Here is a 15,884-nt window from a genome sequence, read left to right as displayed (position 1 = left end):
AACCCCAAACAACTACAAGTTCCTAGAACATAGACTGTCAACAGCATTTGTAGTCCTTCCAACTAAGAAAATTAGCTATGAAAACAACTCCATCCATATTTTTTGCAAAAAGCATCTGGCAAGACACTGAAGACCACTTAGAAAGGGTGAATAGCACTGAACTACAGTTTTGACTATTCACCTTTTGACACATTGATAAAACATATTCTAGATTGCCATTGCAACTGCTTTAAAATACAACAGAATAGCTTCACATGGCACCCTGAAATGAAAGGTATCATCAAAGGACCATGTATTTAATTTTTCAAGAGAACTAACAGTGAAGAAATGTATAGGGAAAGAAACATACCTTTAGTTATCCCAGCGAAAGACTTTTCAGCACATCTACATAGTCCTGCGGCTCCACCAGTACAAAAGTCAACACTGCAGTGCTTCTGATCTCTGTGACAATGGCATCATACTGCCGGCAATTTTTTCGATTAAACTTCTCAGACATGGTAGCAACTTTGTTAATTATGATATTAGCCAGCTGGCGGGTACAATCAATCATCCACTGTAAGAAAGCCAGACAAAGAGACATCTAATCATTGCAACCAGAGGAGATAAATTTTGTTCCTTTCTTATACATGTCACAGATTCTATCCCTCCTGACCCTCTACACAGCCATCGACTGTCAAATTTAGATTCAGCAAGCTCCCAGCTTTTCTTTATCCCTGCCTTAGATCTGAAACTCCTGGTTATCAGGAAGACAAGCGTCACCAGCTGTCTCAGAACAGGAAGGCAATCAGGTGAATAGTACTTATTATCTCTCATTGCCTTCTGAGGAGCAACAAGATTGATTTTGGACCAACAACGCATCCAGATCTCAGGCACAGCTACTACAGTATCAAGTCTACAATGCAGTGCATACGTAAAGCTGACCTCAACCTTTGTTAATACTGCATACCAAAAGTTTGAGGGCTGCTCTTTTTTTTGTTTTGTTTTGGGTTGAGTTTGTTGGGCTTTTTACTTTTGTTTGGGGGGGGGGTTGTTTGTTTGTTTGTTTGTTTGTTTTATTTTGGTTTGTTTTTTTCTCTAAGAAAACTCTTAAAATATTTTTTTTCTTCACAGCTGCACTGGATATTCTCTTATTCTAGGCCTCCTTCCCCCCACCTCAGAAAACCCAGGCAAGCAGACCACACCATTTCTCAGGGGACTCTGTATCACAGTTGGATAGTCTTAATTGGGCCCACAGAAGCAGTTAGCTCCCATTAAAGGCTTCTCTGTATACATCTTCCTCTCAACTAGTCTGATCGTACATAAAACCCCACTAGTGAAGACTACACTTTGAGAAGGTTAAACACACAAATATATTGTAAGCCCAAAATATAAAAGAATCCTAACAGAATTTGAGCTGATAGTGAATTTCAGCATTGCTTTAGAAAATAAGAATATATTTGGGCTTTTCATTTACAGCATTGGCCAATCATGTGCTCTTACTCTAAGATATTTTTTTACAACCCAAATATGTTGCAAAGTACAGTAGTTCATATGAAGTAGAAACAAGGGGTACCATAGAATAAAAGCTATCACAGCAATACATTCTGATACAAAAACCCCCATCAACTAACTTGATGCATTTCAAAATGCCTGCTGACCCTTCCACTTAACTAAATAGAATGAGTATATTAATCAATTAATAAAAATTTATAAGGACACGCAAAAATTTTTATGACCAGTTTTGGATTCATGGCGTATTAGCTGCCCTGGCACTTCAACCAAAGACTGCTTTTCCAAAACAATATATTTTCAGAAAATGTGATCTTATTTTTATTTCACCTTAACTGAAAGCTAGTTTAATATTTAAGGTGGTATCCAGCAATACTATCTCAGTTGTGAAGAAGATGTTCTGGACTTAACAGCATAAAATTATCGTTGTTTTTAGTAAATCCATTCAAAACAATATTTTTTTCTTGAAAGTTTTCACATGTAATTCAGCTAAAATTTGCACATTTTCTTGAAATCCAAACAGAAAATATTGACAATTAGAAAATAGTAGCTTGAGGGAGTAACAGTTACACCCTGACCTCACTACCTTGAAATTACAGTGTGGCCTTTGCCTGCTTTGCCTTTCAGAAGTCAAATTTTCTTATATATCTTTCTCATTTGGAAAGTTTATGATTGTATATAGGAATGGTTATGGTACTCATAATTCATTATTAAACACAACTAATTGCTTTCTGATATTTATCGGAAAGGATGAGGACAAGAAAATAAATCACATCCTCAAATGTAATGTCATAATTTCATTCATTCTGGATGACTGATGAAAGTTTCTCAGGCAGATATTGAAGACTACACCAGTTCCACTCTGCAACCTATATCCAAATCATTAACAAATTGAGATCTAGCTCAAGTGCCTCCACAACACATCGTCACCAACGCAATGTCAGATGCACTGTTAAAAACCTCAGTCCTAGCCCAACTCAAATGATCAATTCACTTTATTAAAATATCTACCGCCAAGAGGATTTTACTCAGAAGTTAAGGAAGCCCTTTGTGAACTATTCGATCTCAATTCTATTGCTGCACTCAAATCTTGCTTTTGTTAGACAGCTGTTAAATATGAAGAAGTAGTCTTGATCCTAGCACAGAGCTTTAAGGCAAGAGGAAATAACTGAGCACAGCAGATAAATGAGGGACTTGGGACAGGCACAAAAATAGGAGGCTGCCATAGCTACTGATTCATTTTTCTGGAAGGTGAACCAAAATCATCAGATACATAAGGCTATCCACAGCAGTATCTCCAGTCAGCCACCAGCATAGACCTGACTAGGTTTCTAAGCTCTCAGAAGAGATCTGAGCTGGCAAAACTGGAAAACAAGAATGGTCTCTGACAGACACAGACTGACCTGACTGATTATTTAAGAGAAGCATGAAAGGAGGATCAAACTTGGCACCTCAGCAGCACTTACTTTTGTCCATTTTCAATAATTACATCAGGTTTTTCTCTTATTTACACTTTTTTCTTTTTCGTTACTTCGGAGTTCACCGTGTACAGATATAGAATTAACTTCATCTACCCTCAGCTGATCACTATGTTCTCCTCTGTCGTGACTAGGATGAAGGACAGCATAACAGGCATCTGCTAAGCATGAATTATTATACCTATTTCCATACTTGGATGCTCGTGGAACGACTCATATACTGGATGTACTGTCTCTCCACTAGCTGATCTGAATTCAGTTTTAACCCTGGTTGGAGCAGGAGGCTGGACTAGTCGACCTCTGGAGGTCTCTTCCAAGCTGAATTATTCTATTCATCCATGAACTGTCTAAGACAAAAGCAGCATAAATAGTAACATTTATGAGATGATCCATATTACAGCAATTAGACACGTAATTTTTTCAGCAGGGCAGGGTGCCTCCTCTGAGTATTTTGGCCTCCACCTTCCTCAAACCTTTTGAAAAAGCAGCCTTTTTTGGTAGTCTTTTTTCTCCTGTCCATTGAGACAAAAATATTAGAATTACCAAATCCTCTACAAAACAAGAGGTTCAGAGAAAAGGAAACATATCAAGGGGAATACACAAAGAAAGTGCACAAAGACCTCCATAGAAGCAACTAGACAACGTACCTGATATAGGATGAGAAAAGGAAAGTGAGTGGTAAAGGAAGAGTAAACTCGGGGTCAGGTAAAAGAAAAATTTCCTTAGAAAGGAGAGAGATGAAAGAAAGGATAGTCCCTGCTTAACTAAGAGTATAACCAGTTTAAAAAAAAAAACAAACCACAAGCCATGACCCTACTAATGGTGGTACAGGCTCAAAGTAGAGATTTATTCTGGTAAAGACAAGATTACTCCAGGATTTCCGCATTATGTGCTACATTCCTAGAACACAAAAAATTGCAAAGAAAAGCAAAAAACAAAAATCACACACACAAAAAAAAGCAAGTATAGAAAAGACTAGGATCCATTATCTAAGAAAAAAAAATATTTTTAAACATTTTGATCAATAGTCACAATAGTATTTCACAATCCCAGACGGACATAAACACATTTAGTTTCAGTAATGTATACCTATTCATAAGCTTAACCTTAAAAATGCCCATTGAATAAACCTTCCATTTCTACTCTCACAAATCCTGTAAATCTTCTATTCAGTACCCTGTTACTAAAAATTAGGTGAAATTAAACAATAATATATGTAAATTATACCTTTAAAATAACAAACAATGTAATGAAAGGAACACTCTTCACATTGCAATCCAGTGGGTTTTAAATTAACTTTTAATGCTCAGCAGCTGCTAATTAATTAGGAGCCTATATGTTTGACTGTACTACAACACACAAATTAGGAGAAGGAAAGGTGCAACACAAGGGCAAAAAGCCAGTGCTAGATGGTGCACAGATGCCAGTCCTCAGGTTTAGGGGAACACACAGCAGAGCCCAGGTCCAAGGAGTGTCATCTGTCTGCAGTGAACCTCTTCCTGAAATCAGGAGCTTTGAAGGCTTGGTGATACACTGACCCTCTCACTCACCAATTCCTCCCTCGCTCCAAGAAAGACCATATGTAACTACAGAAAGAGAGCTTATGGTATAGTTTGTTATTTTGGCACATCGTATGCATCTAAAATAGTCATGGATATTTTTTTTCTTTTTAATTTTATTTTTAGCAGTGCAAATCAAGACAGCCTGCATAATAAACTGCATGTGTATTCCACTGAAAAGAATGAAATAATAAAATTTCACAGTGCAGAACAATGACTGCAAAGGTCACACATAGCTTCTCGAGGGGGAAGCGCCATGAGGCAGATGTGAAGAGGCCACATGTTGTGTCAATCCTTAGCATAGAATGAACAGAGGTGAAATATCAACGCATTGCAAGAAAAAAATTCTTGCCTATATTCTAGGAACCAACAAAGAAACAAGGGGAAACTTGACATTTCTCCACCCAGATCATGATAAACAGGTCCAGTTTTATCCCACTTTAATATTGTCAGTAGACATGAACTAAAGGACTGCTATGACCAGACGCAGATGAGCCTGAAAGCTGTGAATTGTTTTTCCTTGCTACTCCTTTTTTCTTGCACCAAAGTTCTGCTATTCTGCTACCTACACTAGTAGTCAGACACACCTCTTCTTAAACTGACCAGGAAGAACATATACACTGGCTCAGACACCAGCACCCTGCCTTTGGCAATGGCCAGTAGCAGGTGTCCAGGAAGAATGTAAGGGCAAGCAAGGAGCAATTTCTTTCCTGATGTACGCTCCCAACTTCTGCCCACACATGGCACAGAAGTTAACAAACATGACAAGAATTTCAATACAGTTATGCTGTGTAACAGAATGTCAAAAATCAGTACCAAGGGTGCACAGTTAAATAACTGACAACATATCTGTAAAACAGGAAGGCTCGTGTGAATAAGAAAGTTAAGACTGAGCTGAAATCTACAAAAAATAATTCTATCTTAATTTTTTGTTTGCCTATTTTTTAAAAAGTCAAGTAATTCATTAACATTAAGACTAACAATTCTGGACTGGGGAGGGTGCAGGATTTGTATCATTCTGTAAACATAAGACAATAAAAAAACTTGCATTGTCTTAATGGAAAGATATTTTTGATATATAAAGCACCTTCCTAAAGAGCCCTTCACTAGGTCAAGTGAGACATCTGAGCATCATGGCTCCAGGAGCTAGCAATAGTTCTTCTCTAAAGACAAGCTTTGCACTATTTTACAGTAAACTTCTTTCCAATTTTGGGATTAAAAAGCCTTTTCTGCAGACTGAAGGCACTTCCTATGCAAAAGTTCTCACCTGTAGTAAACTGAAACTGAGATGGCAGACACACACACACATAGAACACAAACAACAACTGAATTAAACAAATGCTTGTTCTGGAGATAACAGACAGAAAATACATTGGAGAAAATATACGGCCATGTTACAGCAACACAATCTCTTTAGATTATATGGTACTTATGTTTAATGTGTCATTTTATATTTTTCCCCAAAATAAAAATTGCACTTACACCTGAAGTAGTCTCATAAAATTATCCATTTTGTCTGAATAAAATTGAAACATGTAAAACACCAATAATGTGGCAGAAACAAACTCTGGTACGTGATCAATTAGAAAGGTTGCAACTTCAGTGATCCAATCAAAGTGACATAACCCAAAACACCCAACTGACAGGAAAAAAAATCCAGCAACATCAAACACTAAAATTGTCTGTTTATAATTCCTTTAAAAAAAAAAAAAGTATAGTGTTAATGTAGTTACATTTTGGGTCTGGATTCTATGAAGATAGGTCTCAAATTGTGAAACCACCCAATACATGCATCCAGGATTTTAATAATTTTATAAATTCACTTAATGAGCTTCTTTCAATACAATTAGTTAATTTCCTGGCAGATAATATTTTACACCTGATTCATTTCAGAGCAGTAAAAAGGCAATAGCTCCAAAGGCAAACTAAAAAAACAAAAAAAGGATAACAAGGAGGCCAAGGAAACCAGGTCAGAAATAATTTTTTTTCAAATTCTAAATTTCTTTCTTATATATTTTAAAACTGGCCTCCACATCAATGGCTGTTATCTATTATTTTCAATATCGGAGGACACGGATCTCTTACAGTCTTATATCAAGCAGTACCTAAAAGAAGAAATCTAACAGTAAGTAAACCATAGCTTGGGGTTTGGGGTTTTTGTTTGTTCGTTTGTTTGGGGAGAGATATTTATTATACCATGCAAAAATTATCAAATGTGGTTTTTTCAGCAGCAGATGTAACTGTATCCTATCAGTTTGAGGTACTTTTCCTTTTTCATCACAGAAATTATCAATAGGAACAGTGTTATCTACTTATGCCACAGTGAAATCAAGCCTAACATAAGTAATTTTGTGAGGCAATGGTGCTGTGTTCCTTTTAAATCAAGCCTAACAAGTTCAAAAGTAAAAATGTTGCTGTTTCCCAAAAATTAGTTGTTTATGCTTTTTTTTTTCCACTTATAAAGATGGTATTTGCAAAAAGCTGTTCAAAGATTCCCCTGTAATGTGACTGAATGGGTCATATGTAGTTGATGAGTGAAGCACCTCTGGAGGATGTGTCTCCATTTTTAAGTGGATGTTTCCCCATTACATAACAATCAACTACCCCAGGCTTTACCACACCAAACAGGGAGGTGGAAGTTCTGCATAAGAAGCCCTATCCAGAGAAAGAATTTTTTTTCAAATGTTCTATGTCCAAATGTTGCGTACCCCCAAAGGGTTTCTAAGACAAAAATATGACCAGTATGTGCAGCAAAACAGTGCATAGCTCTGAGTATGCCACACATGGAAGGTGCCAGACTGCACTGAAATCTATCAAACCTCTTATGAGCAGACTCAAGACTTTAGCTGTTGCAGACCTCTTTGCTCTCTTGAAAATGGTCTTGCCACTCTAGCATTATTGATCATGAGAAAAATTAAATTGCTACTCTCACTTAAAACTGAACGCTGACTTAAATCTTTTTGAGAACAGAATTTAAACTCTATTGTATAAGTACAGGAATCAATTGTACCACCAGAAAATGCTGTTTTGATAGTTTCAACTAAAAAGTACAGCCAAAATTGTTCATTTGCTGGTTTTGTTTGGAAAGGAGTAATCCCTTGCTGGTTGTCATACTAAAACTTAGGGGTGGTAAAACAAAAAAAAAAAACCAAAAAACCCCAAAAACCAACCAACCAAAAAACCAAACAAAACCCAAACCAAACAAAAACAACAACAAAACCAGAAAGCAAACAAACAAACAAAAGATAACCCAAAATGTAACCGTAACTCAGCATTTAACTGAGTTAGAACACGGAATTTTGAATGTTTTTAAATCAAAACTGCCTAGAGCAGAATAAACTCATAGTTAAGGAAAAGTATTACTGCTTAAGAGTTCTAAAGGAGCTGCTTAATTTTGAACAAGAATTTAGAAGAGATGAACTTAAATATGTGTCAGGTTGTCAAGGTGATATACCTCAAGAAAATTCTGCATTATACCAGCTCTGCAAACTACTGCTCAATGCCACTGTAGTTCAGGTGTCGATACCCAGTAGTACTCCAAATCTATGTGCTGTCATATCCTATGATTCTTTGGCATTTCTACTCTTTATCACAAATACTCAATGCAGTAATCCATAAGTTTGCAAGAAATCACATTAATTGCTTTTATGGATTCTAATCAAGGCCCTAAAATGCAAAGTGCAAACCCAAAAAAACAACACGGCTCCCTGAGTCTTTGCCTGTGTTTTAAATACCCATATCAACTTAATTATCATAATGTTAAAACTGTGCAATCAAGTTCATTGAAAATAAAAAGGCATGCCAAAAAGGAGAAAATAAAATTGATGGACTCAAGTGGAAAACAGTAAAATAAACAAAATAAAGTGCTAGCTAGGAGTTAGGAAGATCACGCATTAAGATGAAAGATGAAACAGATGCAATACACAGCAAAGATCAAAGAGCTCCATCAATTCGTTCTGAGAGTCAAAATCCAGCTGAGCATGGGAGCTCTGTCCGCATAATAAGAAAGGTTGACTAAAACATAAGGATTAAACAGATGAGCTGTCTCCAGTGAATGTATGGCACAGGAAGCCCTGCTGAGCCACTTGTAAAGACACTTTGGAATTGTACACCTGCTACTCCATAGTGAAACCTACAGGAAGCCAGCCTGGAAGGGGAAAGAAACCCACTAATGGACTAAATAGCTATCTTTAAGAGGAAAAAAAAAGAGTCGATACAAGAAAACAGCAGCTAACAGATTTGCTCTTTTCCCTCCATTTCTTTTATTTACCAAATATTTCCATCACAAATTACTATAAATAAATTGTTATCACCATCCTTTTCATTGAAATAAAAGAAAAAGCTTAGCATTTAGACTATGAACACAACCATCCACATATAGTGGTGTCAGTCTAGTATTCTCAGTGAAAGTATCTGTCACAATATTACTGGTTTGGAAGCTCTTTTGGTATTCCAGCATTTACGTTAAATGGCCAAATGCCTAATAACTTCAGTGCTGTGGGAATAAGTGTAATGGTCACTAAAAGTTGTATTATTCCTAATACTGATGGCCATCTTATATAACATATTTTATATAACATTATATAAATCTTCCTTTTTCTCATCTACTTCATAGATACTGATGGAGACATTTCAATCAAAATTTCTAGGTAATGATTAGTTTCTTTTCTCTTATCATTGGTAACAAGAAACAAAACTAGAAAAAAGTTGTTAATAACAGATAAGAAACAGTATTCTATTTAATTAATTCATTAATTCTCATATTAAAGAAAAATCTCTATGACATGCATTTAGCCATAAAAACAACCCTTTCAAAAGAAAGAAAAATGTAGTGCTAGCAGTCACTTCATTACTCAAAGAAGCCAAACTGCAAATGTTTTCAACACCACTGAAAGGAAGGATCAGATGGAGGAAGCCATCACAATCAGGAAGCAAAGCCCATTGACCATATACATACTCACAAGTTTTTTAAGGCTTTGCTTTCTGCGAGATGTATACCTAATGTCAACTGCCTGCTACAGGTGGTTCTTTATTTATTTTTCAAATTAATGTTACTAACCTGCTAGTCCCACAAATGTTATTTACAATCACATCTTTTATTCTTGTTTTAGTTGACAGGACAATCTCCTCAAGCATCTGGGCAGAGCTGATCTATTTGATTTTCAGGTTATCTACTGCCTGCAGATACAAGCACTTTGATTGTTTACAATGCAGGAGTAATTGGTAACCGTTAAATAACTCCAGAGACTGATTTAAGAGTCCTTCACTGACTGCATGAAAGTAGGTATTCATCCCACAGTCCCTAATCTGGCTAAATACTTAAAGATTTCACTACAAAAACAGGATATTAAAAAATTAGCAAATACAACGATAATTTAATCATCAATCACATTCAAACATTATATTCAGTTTTAATGATTTCAGATCAATTTATATTTCAAAATAGAAATTAAAATAAGAAATAAGCATGCTCTCTCATTATATTTCCAAAATTAGTTACAAATATGAATTTGCGTAGCAGAGTCTTAAGCAGAAATTCTACAGTGCTGCTTTCAAAACACCAAACCAAAATGAGAACACTATAATAAAATTTAGCCAGTATTCCTATGAGGAATTTCATGTGTTGTTTCATTGGTAATACATTACTTCTGATTGTATATGTTCAAGCTGTGGATAGTATTTAAAACAACTTTTCTAAGCATTTGCCTAGCCTTGCGCAGTCAAATAGAATTACTTTGCTATAAACAAATCAGGCTAATTTTCCGTTCCAGCAAAAAGTCACAGAGAGCATTTTAACTATTTTCTGATGCCATTTTACGGCTACTGAACTTTACTGCTTCACAAAATGGTGTGGAAGCACAACACTGTTATGAGCACACCGTTTGTTGGCAGAACTCCTCTGAACTTAGCATTTTGTACCAGAAAACAGCAGTGAAATACATCACTGAATATATTATACAGTACCAGACAGCACCATCATGGATGTAGTCTAAATCAGATGCTAAAGCACACTGTGAGAGGCCAGCCAGGTAGTACCACAGTGAGCTCACCATGCCCATGTCTACCACAGAGCCCACATTCACCATGCTTTAAGGAGCAAGGCTGAAGTATGCAGCAGGAAATGGGAGTATCCCTGATCATTCTCTGCTCCAAGGCTACTCTGGGGGGCTGCTGCACCACGACTTCTCCACTGCTTCCATATAAAAGTAATGTGGGTGCTTAAGGGCTGAACAGCAGCAGCTTCCCGCAAATGTAGTTCCACCTGTTTAGAACCAAAGGAGGCACTAGTGACAGAGCACCCACACCTGTGCAGCACTGTGGCTGCTCTAAGGAATCATAGGATCCTCATCAGCTCCACATAAGTCTAACTGCAACTCCTCAATCCCACTTGGACAGAGCTTTCTTTCCAAGAAGAAAAAGGGAAAAGTGAGACTGCTCCTAAATCACTAACAATGTCAACTGCCTGAATTCTTGGGGCATAAATATGCTTGTTAGCACACTGTAAATAAGGCAAGAGGAAGCCCAACGTTTTACAATTTACAGCCAACAGTGAACAACACCAGGACTCCTGCAAATGTCAGGTGCACATCCTGAAAAATAATGTAAGATGTGTAAGCAGAGACTGAGCCAACTGCTCTTCCGAGTAACCCGGTGGATATACTATCACTGAAATTTTACCGCCTGTGGGCAAATCACAGTACCTTCAGACCAAATCACAACTGTTTTCATAGAGACATTTCAAAGATTTGTGTCCTGAGAGAGAACTGCCACCTTGAAAAATTTCAACCTGTTTATCCAGCTGTTTTGGTCCTACAGCTTTCATTTAAAAGGTCATAGACATTCTTTTTTGTAACGAGGGCATCACTTTACTTTCTCCTGCTGGACAGTTTTACATACACTCTTGAAATAAGTTTTGCACTGAAAGTTTACAGTTGAAAATTTTAGAGAAGTATGTGAACAGTTTGGAAGCTCATGATAAGTCAAATGCAGAAACTGTTACTTTAACCACTGAGCTCCTATGCAAGTTTCACAGTGGGATGTAAGTACTCATTTATTTGTTTTGCTTTTTTTTTTTAATACTATATCCCCAGCTCTGTTGCTTTGCATTTTTTCCAACATATGTGTATACAGAATTAGCAGAAGGCAAACAATACATCATTTCACTCTTTCAATTAAAAAAAAAAAACCACAAGAAAAATTCATTTTCAGCTTTATAGTTAACCTGGAATTTTAAGAAACAAAAAAAATCTGAAGCTTTTTTAAGTATGCTAAACAGGGCAAAAAGAATGCCCTCATACCTAATTCTGAAACACTTCGTTGTGTCTGGCCTCAAACCAGGCTTATGTTTGGCTCAACACTAAATAAGAACTGTGATTATTTACAACTTTTTTTATGGAGGAAGGACTAAAATTTTCCAAGTCATACTGACATGTTACATGTACAGGAGCCACAGAATTAGTTAGTTTTGCATACTGCTCTGGTTTATCTCTGTAAGCCAACTTTGCTGAATATCTCTTCCTAGACTAAAAATGTAGTTCTTCATATTTCTTGATGAGAAAATCATAAAATAAACTAAATGCAAAATCAAGTGTCATTTCAGGGACTGCAATTATCAGTGTGATGGGTTTTTTTCTCTGTCCTACCTTCCAGTTTGTTTGAAGGTTTAACATCCATCATACTCTAACCTTAGTTTTTAAATTATACATCAATCAGGAAAATATATATTCTGAAGTAAAAAAAAAAGTATTAAAATTGATATATGGTTGTTGAATGTAAGGTGAGTTTTACAGTCATATCACACAGAGAAAACCCTGCCTGTAAGAAAGTGTCCATTAAGAGGTTTTGTTTTAATTATAAAAAATATATAAAAGAAAATGCAAATTGTATATGTTGTTTTACCCTGCATAAATTCCATTGTTATAATTTGTTTTGATACAATGTCATGAATAAACAAACTCTGTGGCAAATTCAAATATTCAAGTCTTATCTTGAAACCTCACTGTCTCTCCATCCAGCTTCATTTAAAGAGTGGATAAGATGTGAGAACAAGAGTAAAGGAGCTCGACCTGCAGTTTATATCTCCAGCAAAGAGATAATGTGAGATGCAAATGAAAATGAACCAAAAAAGAACCTAAAGAAAGAACTACACAAACCCCTACAATATTTCCTCAGTCTTCCAGGTTCAGCTTCCACTGATCAAGACAGCACAGCATGATCACACATATGTGATCATGCATACCTAAATGCATTGAAAAATTTATTGAAATCTTATAGATTTCATAGTCAAAGCTCTTCAAAATGGATTACTAGTATTTCTGCAAGTGATTTCAGGCACCAGATGTTATAAATACATTTAAATTTGCCTCACTTCAGCAATGATCATGCATTTACTGTAGTTTGCATCATATGAAAAATGCTTCAGCTTTATCAGCAACAGATAAAATAATTAATTTCTTTATTAATTCAAACGATTTTTTCCCCAATTTTTTATAAGCCCCAGGGTTCTCTCAGCAATATCAGCTCCTTCTCTGTTCCATAAAATTGTAATCAATCTCTATTATTGTCATGAAAATGGTATTTGTCACTTTGCTAAGAAAAAAATAATCAATACGTCTTGCAGGATAGAGTAGGAATTTAATGCAGCGAATTGATGTCTGTTAGAGAAATTTAGCTTGCCAGCAGTTTGGGACAAGCTAATAGAAAACCAGAAAATTCACTGAAGGTTGACAGATGAATATACAGACATGTCACAAAAATTAATATTTGGGCACTTTGTATAGCCTGTCATTTCATATGCTGGAGAGAAAAGAGATTTAGACAAGCAAATCCCTAAGGAAATCCTTTTGGTTTTTAAAAGGCAAAAGCCAAAAGCATGTAAAAAATAAATCCTTCACTGTAATATTTTTATGTTTATATAACTTTCTGAAAAATAACTATTCTGAAACAATCTATTTAGATATTTTGCTTCAGAGATGATACTGAATATGAAAACACTGCTAAGTGATAAAATAGTGCAAAGTCTCTGAGGCAATACTGAATTCCTGATCCTTCTGGAGAACACTGCATTGGAAAAACAAATCAGAGCATTGCTTCAAAAATTATCACATAAACTGTACAATAGTACTGCTCAGAAAACATTCTGCATCATGAATAAAAAAAAAAAGCCCAAGTTAGACTTTCATAATCAATGCCTAGAAAGAAATCCAGTCATACTTTTCGGGATGAATACAATACCCTCAAAACAGCTGCTAGAATTATTTGAGCCTTATTAATAAAAAGTTACACTTTAGAAACGCAATCCTCCCTTCTGTCTACTGCCATCTGCAGAAGCTGTCAAAACACTCCACCTTCCAATTACACGCTTTCTGTCTTCTACTTGCTCTACGATAAGCCTATAATCTGTTTAATTCCCTTGTTTGGTTGGTTTAATAAACAATGCTTTTAAGTAGCACGGCTTGATAAACCCAGCATCCAAAACAAGCAAGCTGTAGTTATCCATCCTTCCAGGAGAGCATCAGCACCACTGACTGCAGAGACAACACGTTGGCCACAGCAGGAAGCAGCACAGGGCACCCAGCTTTGGACTTCTGTTGCACCACTTTTTGAATTCCATTCTTCCTAAGAAATCCTCATAATTCTGGGTTGGACATAAATGGGACACCCTCTTCAAGGCAACCAGCTGATTGCTTGTGGTGATATGTTCATGCTCTAATCCCAGAGACTGCAAGCAAGCCTGGCATATGAGCCTCAGTAAGAGGAACAGTTTTTTATCATATGCAAAATACCATTCTTGGGCAAAAGAACGAGATGCTAAAGATGTCAGTAATTTTACACAGACACACCCTTGTTCGAACATAGGAGAACAGAAGTGACAAAATTTAACACCTCCTTGCCTGTAAAACGAAATAAGAACAGGCAACAGAGGTCTACAATAAGGAGGACATTGGGGAAAATCTGTGTCTCCTACTGTCTTCATCATTCTGTTACGGATTTAAAAGCACCCTTGTGAATTAAAAGTCTCCTGTGCGACTATGGCACTCCTTTCTGATGGTATCAGAAATTTAAGATAGGAAATGAATAATTGTTAACACTATCGAGGTTCTCCAAAAATAGGGAACTTAATCTAATTTTGTCCTCATTTGTAAAAGAATTTGACCTTCAACCTCAGAATCAGGTCAAGTTTCCACCACAGAAAAAATTAAGTTAAACCAGAAAAGGAAAATAAACTTCTATTGAGACATTATCACTCACAATTTTGCAAGTCTAGTGGAAGGCAAACAGCAACACTGAAAGAAGGTTTTGAATTCTTAAAAAAAAAAATAATAAAAAAGGGATGTCATACTCCATATGAATTTTGCAACACTAACATAGGAGATCCCAAAAGCCAACTGTATGGGTTCCAGCTGCTATTGTACATTATAGGATCATTCAGCTGGTGGGAATGACAAGAAATCAGTGTTGCATGACACTGTCAACATTTATACTTATGCTTTGCATGACTGCAAACATTTGTGATTCACCCTAGGAAAGGTAAAGGGTTATCACAGAAGATGACAGTGTTAGTAGAGCTAGTTCAAAATGGGAGATGTTCTGTTATACACCATCAAGTCTTATAGGTCAGATTTGCACATGTGGTGAAAAAATAAATGCACATGTTATGCCCTGGAATTTATATATGTATTTTTGTCAGAAGTGCAAAGCACAGTTTGATGTAAATGCAAGTCATTACAAAATTTATCAGCACTGTAAGCACTTGCAATATCATTGGCTCTACATTAAGGTATACAGTGAATCTGTTTCATGATCAGTTGTGAAGATATAAGCATAAACTCAGTATTAAGCATGGATATTTTTGTAATCAGTATGGTGGACCCTGAGGGAAATAATCCCATTGATTTTTCCTTGGGCTTTCTAAGATAACATGTACAAGACTGATGATGAATTTGAATAGGTTTGAAAGCTCAGTCCCACTGAGGAAAAGGGTAATAGGTATTTCCCAATTAAACTCTTTCAGATTAGCTTACCGACAAAGGGACATAAATTTGAACCCACAGCATACATTAAAATTAGATGAGCTTTTATTGAACATGGTAAATTTTCAGATTTTTTTCCTAATTTCACAGACATCATTTCCATATGGCCAGCCACAAATTCTGCTGTACTCATAGAATGGACTAACAAGTAACAGTGATGGCTAGGAAACACTTTCCATCTTTACTATTCTCCCCAGTCATCAAGAGAGAATTATATTACGTAAACATTTCTAGCACTTGTTATTAATGCAAATACCATCTGTAGGAATTATGATCTACTTTAAAATCTTCTTCCTCATTCTCTAAACACAATCTTAATGTAATGT

The 15,884-nt window shown here is 36.1% G+C and overlaps 1 long non-coding RNA gene across 1 annotated transcript in view; it reads right to left on the bottom strand.

The window, feature by feature from the left end:
- Positions 1-342: 342 nt before the first annotated feature.
- The window catches only part of LOC113966324, a 53,103-nt gene continuing 37,561 nt past the window's right edge, over positions 343-15,884 (bottom strand). The window contains exon 4 of the long non-coding RNA XR_003533781.1: positions 343-553. This is a non-coding gene — a long non-coding RNA (uncharacterized LOC113966324). The remainder of the gene's footprint in view (positions 554-15,884) is intronic.

Source organism: Neopelma chrysocephalum, unplaced genomic scaffold (assembly GCF_003984885.1).
Source record: "Neopelma chrysocephalum unplaced genomic scaffold, ASM398488v2 Primary Assembly neopelma1_59, whole genome shotgun sequence".
NCBI lineage: Eukaryota > Metazoa > Chordata > Aves > Passeriformes > Pipridae > Neopelma > Neopelma chrysocephalum.
Note: the sequence above shows the minus strand (reverse complement) of the source record. Positions and strands in the feature narration are given on the sequence as shown.